Source organism: Ceratotherium simum, chromosome 17 (genome assembly GCF_057802395.1).
Source record: "Ceratotherium simum simum isolate JZ-2026a chromosome 17, ASM5780239v1, whole genome shotgun sequence".
In the NCBI taxonomy this organism is placed as follows: Eukaryota; Metazoa; Chordata; class Mammalia; order Perissodactyla; family Rhinocerotidae; genus Ceratotherium; species Ceratotherium simum.
The window spans coordinates 28750993-28763141 of NC_141916.1; the positions used below are offsets into that span (position 1 = coordinate 28750993).

Here is a 12149-nt window from a genome sequence, read left to right on the forward strand (position 1 = left end):
GCCTCAGCTTCTAATGGACCCTTTGGCCTGAGCAAGAGACATATTTTGATATATCCTTTGTGCTTCTGTGATAAGTGGCAGGCTCTTTCCATTTTTTATAGTTCAATTTCCCAAGAAATATAACACCATTGATCTAACTTATCTTTTCCACCCAGCTACACCTAATCTCCTAGACAGTGGGGGCTTTGATCTCAACCATGAGGAACAGCGGAGCGGAATGAGGGGAAGCAATGTGACATCTCTACTACAGAGCAGCTATTTTAGCTGAGTTCACTTCTTCCATTCTTTTAGTATGTTTTGATGAGCATTGGCCAATCTTACCCAGTCTTCAAGAATTCTTTATGGGTATAAGTTTTGAATATAAACATAGGACTAATTCCAAATTGGAAGAAAGGATATGTGATCTGTTTTTAAATTATTAGTTAGCTGTGACTGAAGGAAGTGGTATTAAAAATTCTCCATTCTCGTGGTCAGATTATTATAATATCTTAAATAATTAAACCAATGATTTTCAAACTATATTCTGTAGAGATGCTTCATAAATTTCCATAAATATTTGCATTAATTTATTTCTTAATAAAATCGAAATTTTAAGAAGAGTATAATAAAAATGCTCACACAAAAATGTTATTATATCAAATTTTAACACTTTGGAGCCTAACATCATGTTAACTTGAATTCTTGTTGGACTTTTTAGTAAATAAATGTGGTTATAATGTTGAACTTCTGAGATAAGTATATACTAATGAATGCTGCTTTTATGTGTTTTACATATCAGAGTTTACGTAAGGTTTTTCTTTTTTCAACGCTTAATCAGATATTTGTCACCCTTCCTGTTAGTAAATTCCATGGATGTTTTGTTGAATTTAAACAGAAGTTTGAATTTCAACTTTCTGTGTCTCCTGAAATGTATTACTTGTTACCAGTTACGTAATTGGAGTGGTTACCTCTGGCTTGTTCTGTGCTAGGGGAGTCAAGCACCACCTTCTTTGCAGAAGATGCTTGTTGAAGTTTCTGCTCCTCTGGACGTAATTCCTCCTTTCATTTGTGGAGGATATATTCTGCCAACACAGTTTGCAGCCAGAACAACAGTGCTGAGGTAACAGGCACATCCTGTCACAAGACTGAGCTAGGGTTTGACTTTCCTGTTGTGGTGGAACTTCCTGCTTGGGGAGTGTCTGAGGAAGGCTGTTCGTGAGTAGGCGGCCAGGAGAGTGGCTCAATTAGTAGTGAAATTATTGGTCTACGTGTGCGTTTGTCCCTGTGTATGTGTGAGTCAGTGTGTGCATGCCTGTATATGAGAGAGAGGGAGAGAGGAAAGGAAGAGAAGAAAAGGAAGGGAAGAAAAATGGAGTAACAGAGATTAGTAGGCGATATTATGCTTGAACATTTTTGATCCAGTTCCAAGCTATCTTGCCTTCAATACCTTCCTATGATTATTTTTAAGGCATCTAGTGATTTCTGATTCATAAATTCTCTCCTAGGTTTTATGTGAAGCCTAGGCCAGGGTCCTCAAGCTTTTATCTATTTAGGTTATATTTAATTAGTCATTATTCCTCCATAGATTATCATGTAATCAAAGATTTTGTCTAGCAAACAAGCAGATTTTTAAGCAGTAATAATTAGTTAATATTTCTATTTTATATCAAAGATTCATAATAGCAAATCAGAACTTCTAATCAGCATTAATTGAAAACAAAATCAGCTAAAAATATATCACATTATTAGAGAGAAGTTTTGGCTAGATATTTTTGAAATATTAAAAAGTCCCCTAGAACCTCTCAAACCAGATACTACTACTAGATCCATAGTTTCCAAGCACTAACTTGAATAATAGATCCATTTGACTTTTAAATGAGTATATTATTCATTGCCAAGAAAAAAGAGAGGGACTCAAGCCTAACTTTTCATTTCAATAAAAAAATTTAATGAAATAAGTGTATTTTATATGAAACCAAAACATTTCCCTTATGAAATTCTCACTGTAACTCAACTCCAAAAGTAAGCCCGTTTTATCACTTGCATTGTGAAATTCTTTTTCATTATGCAATTTTCTCTTGCTGAGTGGTTAGAATTAAAACCTTGAGTCTTGTCTCCATTGTGGCATCACAAAAATGGGGCACATGGATTCTGGCATCTTTGCTCCTGAGATATTAATACAGCTCCCAGCAGAGCAGACTCTTCAAATTACTATTCAAGCTTCATTTCTCTGGGGTCCCATTGGTCATACTTTAAAATCAGCTCCCAGGTTCCCAGATCCAATGACTTTGATAATTTTGTTGTAAGTTTCTCTTTGTTGTAGATGAGCCAAAGAGACTGAGGGTGCATCTTCAATTAGCATGGTATAATAATTATTTTATCACTTTACGAATTATAAAAACCTTTACCTTTTTTTCCAGTGGAAGGCATCTGAGTTGTCTGTGCTATAGCGATCACTTTTTTTTTTCAGATTGAGCTGTTCAGAGCAGAAATAGGTTGCTTAAGGATGTTTTCAGTTTCCTATCACTGGAGATATTCCAGGATAAACTAAATGGACATTTGGTAAAGATGTTTAAGAAAGGACTCAACATTTTTCTAGATACTAGTTCTAAGATATGGTTGGAGTTAGGGCCTTCCAACTGTGAAAATGCAATTTTTACTCTTTTTCTACAGCCGTCTGAATCCTTTTGGCTTCATAATTGCTCTAGATGAACAAGGAGAAGTGTCTGGCTCCTTTTTCTGAAATGATGTTGACTCTATTGGTAAGTAGACCAACATGTACAACAGTTGAAATGTTCTGGATTTCAACATGACTTTACTTAAAGATTGGAGACCTAGACCAACAAAGTAAGTATGATATAATGGACACCATGGCAAGATTCTGCTTTCCCCAACATTATTGTCCAGGAACCTGAAATTTTCCTTATATCTGGCCAATCCTCTAGGTTAAGCAACACAGGTGAGACCATTATCTCCAGGAAGGTGCTAACAAAATGCGCTATGGTTACCTGAGAGGAAAGAGCGTTGATCTTATTGGTATGCTAAAATAAAATTTTTCTCATTAATTTATTCTCACTTTGGAAGGAATGGAAATTCTAGTCTTAAGGAATCAAAATTTCAGTGGAAATTTGTGAGAACTTGGCTCTGATGGCATAGCTGTTAGGCTAGAGGAAGGAAGAACTGCTGAGATTCTGTGGTGAGGAGACATGGACCATCATTTGAAGAATGATATATAGTAGAGGAAGAGATATCGCTTAAATTGAGAAAACAGGACAAGACTTAGCTAGCTAAGGCACAATATCAATGGTTTTGTTTGTTTATTTATCTCTTATTATCCCCACTTTCTCCTTCAGTCTAATCTCATAGATCAGCAAACTATAGGAAAGGCTTTCTTTAAAACAATAGAAATGACTTCTATGTTAAGAAGGTAAATACTTATTATATACGGTAATAAACATGTTCAAAGCAGCCACATTTTAAAAATCAGAAATTGGTTTTCAAGGAAATGGGCACTATACCACAGAGACACTAATGCCTGTGAGATACTGCTAAGAACATTTCTTCTGTCCCCATATTTGTTGAGTTCATGTCCATCTTTCTTTCCTGCCCCTCTCTCATAAGCAAGAAAGACAGGGAAGAAGGAGAATTATTTTCAAAAGGTAGAAAAAGAGAATGTTAAAAAGAGAATGTGACGCTAAATAGGAAGATACACTCCTAATCTTACATATGGACAATACAGCTGGTTACTTCTGTGGTAGAAATTAAGAGAAGGTACAGAAGCTGCCGTTGCCTATTTTTTTTTCATGATAACCAGCATTCTTTTGTGTCATTTTTAAGTTTTCATTTTTCTTTTTTTTTTTTCAGTGAATTAACTCAGGAGGCACTGATTAAATCTCTAACACTTGAAAGTAATTGTTTTTGAATTTTTGAGAACAGGGATTGAAATCAAAAAAATATTGGTAACCAGAGAGAAAGAAAGATGGATATGTCCTTCTGTGATTATGTATTTGTGTATATGCACAATAGAGAGAGTTGTGAGAGAAGGTTGTCTACAAAGTTGTTATGCTGTATTCCTCCTTAATAAATTAAGGTGTTGAAAATATGTCTAAAACAAAGCTCCTTCCTATCTATTTTTCCATATAAAATAAGGATGGAAAATGAGGGAAAAAGTGGGAGACATAGTAAGATGATGAGGCCTACTTTACTAGGTTAACTATTTTTTATTTTCCAAAGAACATCATGAAAAATGTAAGTTTGAGGCCAGTGATTATTCAACTATTTTTTCCCTAGCAATTTCTTGGTAATTTAGAGGATTCTAAGTTAAAGGATTAGGCCAAGACCTTATGGACTTGGAGCTTAGTTGATCAGAATTTAAATTAAAAAAATAGTAAAAGATAAAATTGGCCTTTATTTTCTAATGTTAATGCTTATTTTACAGATTCTATTGAAAGAGAAGAATACTTCTATTTTGAATACAAATTCAGTACTGTAAATTTAAACATTCAGTGTTTGCTGTGACATAATATTTCATTTTTATGAAGAAAAATATGTTCCAAAGGATTTTAAAAATAAGAAGTATTTCAAAGTATTGGCAATTCTACAAACCACATTGCACCGTATACTTCTGTGCATTGCCATCATTTATTTAAAACTGTTTTCTCTCCTCCACAACAACAGAGAGTTCTGAAAGCAATTATGATTAAAAATGGCCACCGTGGAGTTGCTACTCTGACATACGGCACTATTTAGATTCTTGGTTTCACTTCAAAACCAAACGTTATTTTTATGAATGTAGAAATCATCCCAAGCAACAGGATACATTATAATGCCAATAGGGTAAGGTTTAAACACTATTGACTTAAAGGTAAAATTTCCTTTATTAAATCTCAAGCGCTAATAATTGATTTTTCCCTGAATGTTGCTTCCTTGCAAAACCACAGATCACATTTCTAAAATAACAGCTTGCATGTTTCTGAAGCTCAAGGAAGAACAATTAGCATAGAGTTACATTTCCAGATAAAAGTGTACCCAATTCAAGGCTAAGAACTTTGTTAGATTAAACGTCACAGATGGTATCATGCAAGGCTGGTGTGTTCCTTGGCAAATGTAACATAAAGAAACGGTAAGTGGGTGGCTAAAATAAATGAGAATAGAAGTTTATAGAAAATTGGAAGTGGAAGGTTCTGGAGGGACTCTATTCCATTTCCTTCACCTAATGGATGAGAAAACTGAGCATCCAGGGAGGTGAAGTTACCTATCGTGGTCATGTACTTTAGTAATTGACAGAACTGAGTCTTGCCCTTGAAACTCCTGATATTTCACAGGTCTTTTTCCTTCTACTCTGTTCCATCTGGAAATTAAACAGTTATTTATTGTGAACCTACTAAGAGCTTGAAAGTGTGTCTTTGCTATAATAAATACACGTTTATAGATACAAGACCTGGTCCCCACTCCTGAAGAATTTAATAGCAGGTAGAATAGACACCAAAGTCCTATAATAAGAGGAGGGATCTAGAGAATTCCGAGCCCTGAAACCCTCATTGCGTTTCTAATACCTTATCACACAATACAACCCAAGTGGTACTAAAAACTAATACTAATACTAATACAGAGCAGTGACACAGAGCTCAAGATACTGAATTTTCATTTCCTTTTTTTAAATTAAGAAACAATTGATACAAGGTCATTTGAATAATAATCCATTCAAAACTTACCCCTCTCTAATTGAATGGATTTTCTCTCTGGGGCATTTTGATGAGTAAGTTGTTTGATATCTTAATCATAATAGTAATTCTTTACTTGAAGTTTTATAATTTACACAGCACTTTTAGTGACATTAAATAACTTTGACTCTCACCATACTCCTGGGAATAGATCTGTATGGCTAATATTATCATTCAGATTTTAGAGAGGAAGAAACAATGTCTTAGGATGATCTTACTGTTAGTAATAAGTGGCAGGAAACCTGAGCTGCCCTTCTTTTTCCTCTATCCTCTTTCTCTTTTCTACGTGCTGATAAACTAAAAGTGATTGTTTAGTTAATAAAACAAAAACACCTCCTTTGAGAAGTTAGTTTCACAAATTTTGGTTTTATGTAGTATGTGTGTGGCTGATCTTGTATAAGAGGAAAAGAAACCCAGAAGAACTTGATAAAGTTCTGTAGGATACAAAGATCACTTTTGAATAAAATAAGTTATTTAATTGAGAAATTCCATAGACTTACATTGTTAGAGTCTGTGAATCACTTAATGACTGTAATTTACTCCAATTTATATATATATATTATATATAATATAGTTGTTACACATAAATATGTAAAAGTTATCCCTTAACATTTGATATCATTTGATTATCTTTACAGCATCATAAATTAATTCCGATGACTTCAATTATAACTAAATTTCTTTGCATTGATTTACTTTTGCTAATATATGTCCTCTCACATCTGTTACAGAGAATTACTTTAGGTATATCAGTACACCTTTTCCAGGAGCTGACCATTTTATTTGAGTGTTGAAAATATTTAAAAAATAACAACCAAAACAACAATAGTGAAAAGTTATCTACAACAGTTATTTACAATTAAAAATTACTTGAATAATATGAAATTTGTAGCTTAATTTGAATAGTGATAGAATTAAAACATTTCAATCTTGTGTGTTGTCTGTGTGCATTACGCAAATTCTCTGAAAGTGTCCCTTACAAAAGTTGGACAAAAATGCTAGATAAAACTTCTTCCACTAAGGACGATATATGTTGAAACGATGAGCTGACAAGTAAGATTTTGTTTCCTGGTCCTCAAAGCAAGTCTTTGAAAAATTCATTGAAAAGTTTCTAGTTGAGTAGAAGGCTTGTGAACCCAATAAAACTGGGTTTCTAGCAAAAGGTAACTTTTTGTAAATCCTAACTTTTCAGCAGAAAAAGTTTTGCTTTATTTTTTAACTTGGGAACATATATGTGATTTCCATTTTAGATTACCCGAATTTTTTCTTAGGAGTAAAATAATAAAATACAATTTTTGGTTTTTGTGACTTGAAGAAATCTCTGAACACAAATTTCCTAGTGGGAGTCAGGTATTTCAAGAAACTGTTTATTCAATTTTTCAAAGCAATGGAATAATCATTTACTGCATCAAGTTAATTATTCACTGGTGACTAGGGTATGGAGTAGGAGGATGAAGAAAGTCTTTTATGACTTTCATGAAGGAAGGAAAAGACCTATGGTTAAAAGCTCTGGATAGGTCAAGTAAATAGGCACTGAGAAGTGATCATTGGGTTGGCCAAGGTAGATGTTGTTGGTGAACATGACAAGAGGGGATCAGGTGGACTGGAGTAGGTCCAAGAGAGAATGTGAAAGAAAAGTGAGTATAGACGAATCTTTAAAGGAGCTTAGTTGTAAGGGGCAGCAGAAATCAGGCAGTAGTTGGAGGAAACATGGGTACAGGTTTTTGTTTTAGTTTTTTTTTTAAGATGTAAGCTTTTCCAGCATGATTGATAAGAAAACTGATATGATAGATAAAAATTGATAACAGAGACAAGAGAGGGAAAAGCTTCAAGAGCTAAGACCTTAAATAAGAGTGAGTAGATGGAATCTAATGCACAAGTGGAGGATTTGGCATTAGATAGGAGCACAGAGAGTTCATTCATTCCAGTAGGATGGAGGACAGCATGTGTGTTGGTGGAGATATAGGCTGATTTATGGAGTTGGTGGTGAAAACATGTGGAAGTTCTTTTATAATGGCTTCTGTTTTCTCGATGAAATAAGAAGCAATGCCATCAGCTGAGAATGAGGATAGGAAAAGAGATGTTGGAAATATGAGCAGAGGGAAGAAGCTTGGAGGGAGAAGAAGAGAAATTGATGAACGAAGTGTAATGGGATTGCTGCTTAACACTAAGATCCCACTTAAAATTAGACCAGTCAGCATGGTTTGTGATTTCTCCAGCCAAATTCAGCTGCTTGGGTGCAGGTGGGAGCTAGTAGGAGAGTAGAACTTAACTGAGGTGGGAATTTACCAGGGGAATAAGAAGAAGGAAGAGAGGGGCAAAGAAGCTGAAGGATAAAAGAGAATGATATAATGATGGATCTGGAATCTAAACTTAGTATAGAAAGAAATGAGGACATGCAGGATGTGAAGTACAGAAAAAAATGGATATGGTCAATAGATCAGAAATCCCAGAGAGCTGGAACAATTGCTGGAGAGACAGGGGTTGGGAAGTTGGCGGTGGAAGAGTAGGATTCTTTATATGGGCAGTGGCTGTTAGAGAAATACTGGTCATGAATGTGCTGTGTATGTGTATATTGTGGTTTTTATGTGATTTAAAAATAAACTGTAGGTAATAATTTGGTGATGTCTAAAATCTGTTTATAGATGTACTCTCTGTTTGAGCTTAAGACTGAGTCAAAAACAAACCGAAACAACAAAATCCACTGTATACGTAGTAGAATGGCTAAAATCTTCTAGAAACTGGCAATACCAAGTGCTGGTGAGGATGCAGAGCAGCAAGAACTCTTATTCAGGAACACAAAATGGTAAAACCACTTTGGAAGACAGTTTAGCAGTTCTTATAAAGCTGAACATAGACTTACCATGTGGCCCAACAATTATTTGGTATTTATTTGACTCAACTGATTGGAAAACTTCTGTCCATGTAAAAACCTGCATGCAAATGTTTATAACATTTTTCACAGTTTTATTCATAATTGCCAAAAATTGGAAGCAACCAAGATGGCCGTCAATAGGTGAATATATATAACAACCACCCTACGCAAGACTCAGATCTTGGTTTCTAATAACATTCTTCACTAAAAGGAACCAGCCATCCTTGGAGAAATGGCCGTTTCTAGGGCTGGGACAGGAAATAAACAAGATGAATCTGGAGCATTATGTAGTGCCAAAAAATAAGGAAGTTCTGAAAAACATGACACGATGAGAGTATGTCAAAGGGACACAAGGACCAACATAAAAGGCTCCCAAAGACCAAAGCTGGAACAATTTGAGCAACAAAATTAATAACATAGTACTAGATTTTAACCATAAGTAGAAAAGAAATATCCATAGGTTCATACTGATATAACCAAATGATTTAATAAATGTCAAAGGGGAAGAAGAGACATATCTCTCAGAGAGAAGAATTCCAGATAATTTATGAAGAAACTTCCCCCTCAACTGTGGGCTGTGCTTAGTGACTTCCTTCCAAAGAGTATATTGAGGAAAAAGGGGAAATAAAAAAGTAGCTACATAGAAAGAACCTGACAAACACCACCTCAACCAGGCGGTCAAGGTTAATCTCATCAGTGATAAGCGATGCTGATAATATGTTCTCTGGATATGTAGTGTTGAAAATGACACTTCACCTTCTGTGATCTTTCTCCCCCAAACCCATAATTCCAGTCTAACTATGAGAGAAACATCAGACCAACCCAAATTGAGAGATACTCTACAAAATACCTGACCAGTACTCTTCAAAATTGTCAGGATCATTAAAATAAAAAAAAAAAGTCTGAGAAACTGTCACAGTCCAGAGGAACATAAGGAAACAATGATGACAAATGTAATGTGATATGTTGGGTAGGATCCCAGAACAGAAAAAGACCATTAGGGGAAAACTAATAAAATCTAACGAAGTATTGAGTTTAGTTAATACCAATGTATCAATATTGGTTAATTAATTATGACAAATGTATCATATTGGTTAATTAATTATGAAAAATATATCATAGCAATATAAGATGCTAACAATAGAAGAAACTGGATTCAGGGTATATGGAAACTTTCTGTCTTATTATTGAGATTTTTCTGAAAAGACTTACTTTTATGTAAAATTATTGTAAAATAAAAAAGTTTATGAAAAAGAAAACATATGGAGCTTCACAGGAGTTCACATATTTGTCTGAAATTAGGCATCAACTTCCCAGCAGGAATCACTGTAGTCACTGTTAAATTATCTTTTCAGGTCACCACCATTTCAGTGTCCCATTGGTTATGACTTCCTCCGAAGTTGCTGTGACATCAATATGGCACTTGTAACAAAGTGGCTAGTTATCTTAAGCTTGTACACAGTGTAAAATAATTATGGAAATATAATGATCTTTTTAATTTCAAGAGCTTCCAGCTGTTTACACTATTCTAATGAAACTCTTATTGAAATCCAGATTGTTCCAGTATTAAATTTATGTTTGACCCAGAATTACAGAGAAGTAATAAATACGGTGTGGATATACTCACAGTTTTCCACTCCTAGTATTGTCACCATGGGATAAATCAATTCATTTATTTATTAGGTCTGTCATGGGCCTCCTGTGTGGCAAGGATTGTGCTAACCACTGGGGATACAAGGGGCAAAACACATCATCTCAGGCCTCTAGCCTAGTACATTTACATCTTCTTTAAGAAGACACATCAGGGCCAACTAGAAGAGGGAGGGTGACTTGTGGCAAAGACCAAGCATCTGGTCAAACTCTTCAAAAGGCCCTGACATTGGTACTGAGTCTAGATCCCCAGGTCCACAAGGTCTTGTGACAGAATAAAATTTCCCAAAGCCCCTTGCAGATCAGGAGAGACAGCAGGGGATTTTTAACAACTGTACTCTGTCTTTGATGGCCAAGGGAAAAGACATCAAACATTTTTCACTGTTGAGGAACATCGTACCCTATAAACTGATCTCCAGAAATGTTTGAAATTTCCCGGAGGAACTTTTAAAGAACTACATAAAACAAATACTTCTTTTCGTGACAGACAGACCACACCACCTGGCAGTGTGTTGCATCCCATCAAAATGTCGCATCGTGACTGTCTCCTTGAATGACCCTCTTCAGCTGTAAGGATCTTTCAAGTGACTCTACTGAATTCTTAGCTCTTTCAGAATATCCAAGTTCACTCATGCTGCACTTTCCAAAACAAATGTGATTTTATAAAGAGCGTGATTTTAAAACACATTGAAACCAATAAGTTGACTATTACCTTTAAAATGTTCCTTGAACTATCTTCTGACACTTTCTTAAACTAATCTTCCTGAGCTTTTGAAAACCTGAAATCACTTTTAAGTTAAGTCACAAAATCCATCAATAAAAGCCTTTATGTTTTCTTTGGCTGTTTAGTTCTACATAGTATGTAAGATTAGCATATTTAATTTACTAGAAATAAACAATATTCAACAAAAACAAATCAATGGCAATATTATAGTTGTCAAGCCTAACCATACACAGGAAACATGGAATTAATTTATTTTCAAATATGTCCTGATGACTAATTGCTGCCTATTCTTAACCCACAGAAAATGTGAATTCAAACAAAGCATATATCAAAATAATATTACCTAGGTCCACTTCCAACCCCAGAACATGTAGTGGGGTGAGCAAGATGGAGGCCATATCACAAAGTGTATTTCACATACTGATTTTGAGTCAATTTTCCTTATTTGCAAGCAAAACAAGGCCCTCTGCTTATTTTCCTCAGTGAATTGATACAGAAAGCAAGCTCATTCTGCTTTTTCACACCAAGGAAAACAAATGATACTGCAATTGGAGGGAAATTAGTGCCAATTAAGACAATTGTGCAGCTGTGAAAGAGGGCATGTTTATACTTAGATTCCTGCCCTTATGGTATGCTTAATAATGGCAAATCTAACAATATGATGTATAAATCAAGGCTGATAATTTCCAACAAACTTTTAACTTTTATTTGATAAATGGTGCTATTTTTATTCTGGCTCACAAATTGGAACAGATTTGTGTAAATTATTTAAAATGCATGCTGGAGTGTTCATTGTACCATCACATTGTTCCATTCTCATTCCTCATTCCATCTGTCTTCCCCCGCCCCCCCGAGAGAATTCTGTGTGTGTTAAAATAGATCATTTCTTGAGATGTTAATCACGTACAAGAGAAAACCCAATTGTGAATGGATTGTCCTCATCAAGGCCTTTACAATTTTACTCTTTAAGTGCTTTCTTATACATGATAGTGAAGTGTTCAGACCTAGGCAGACGCAATAATGTCAGTAGCACATCCTACATCCTCAGACATTTTGTAGATGGATTTGTAGGCAACTTACAGACATGCAAGCAGAAAGGATCCCAAACACTGAATAAATATATATGAAATGAATTGTTCATATTTCATAGAAGTATAGTATCAACCACGTTTCTTGGGTAAATGTGATGGTATTTGTG

At 34.9% G+C, this 12149-nt stretch overlaps 1 pseudogene; it reads left to right on the forward strand.

The window, feature by feature from the left end:
• LOC147914762 (sucrase-isomaltase, intestinal-like) overlaps window positions 1-6496 on the forward strand; it is a 102919-nt pseudogene extending 96423 nt beyond the window's left edge.
• Window positions 6497-12149: the final 5653 nt, after the last annotated feature.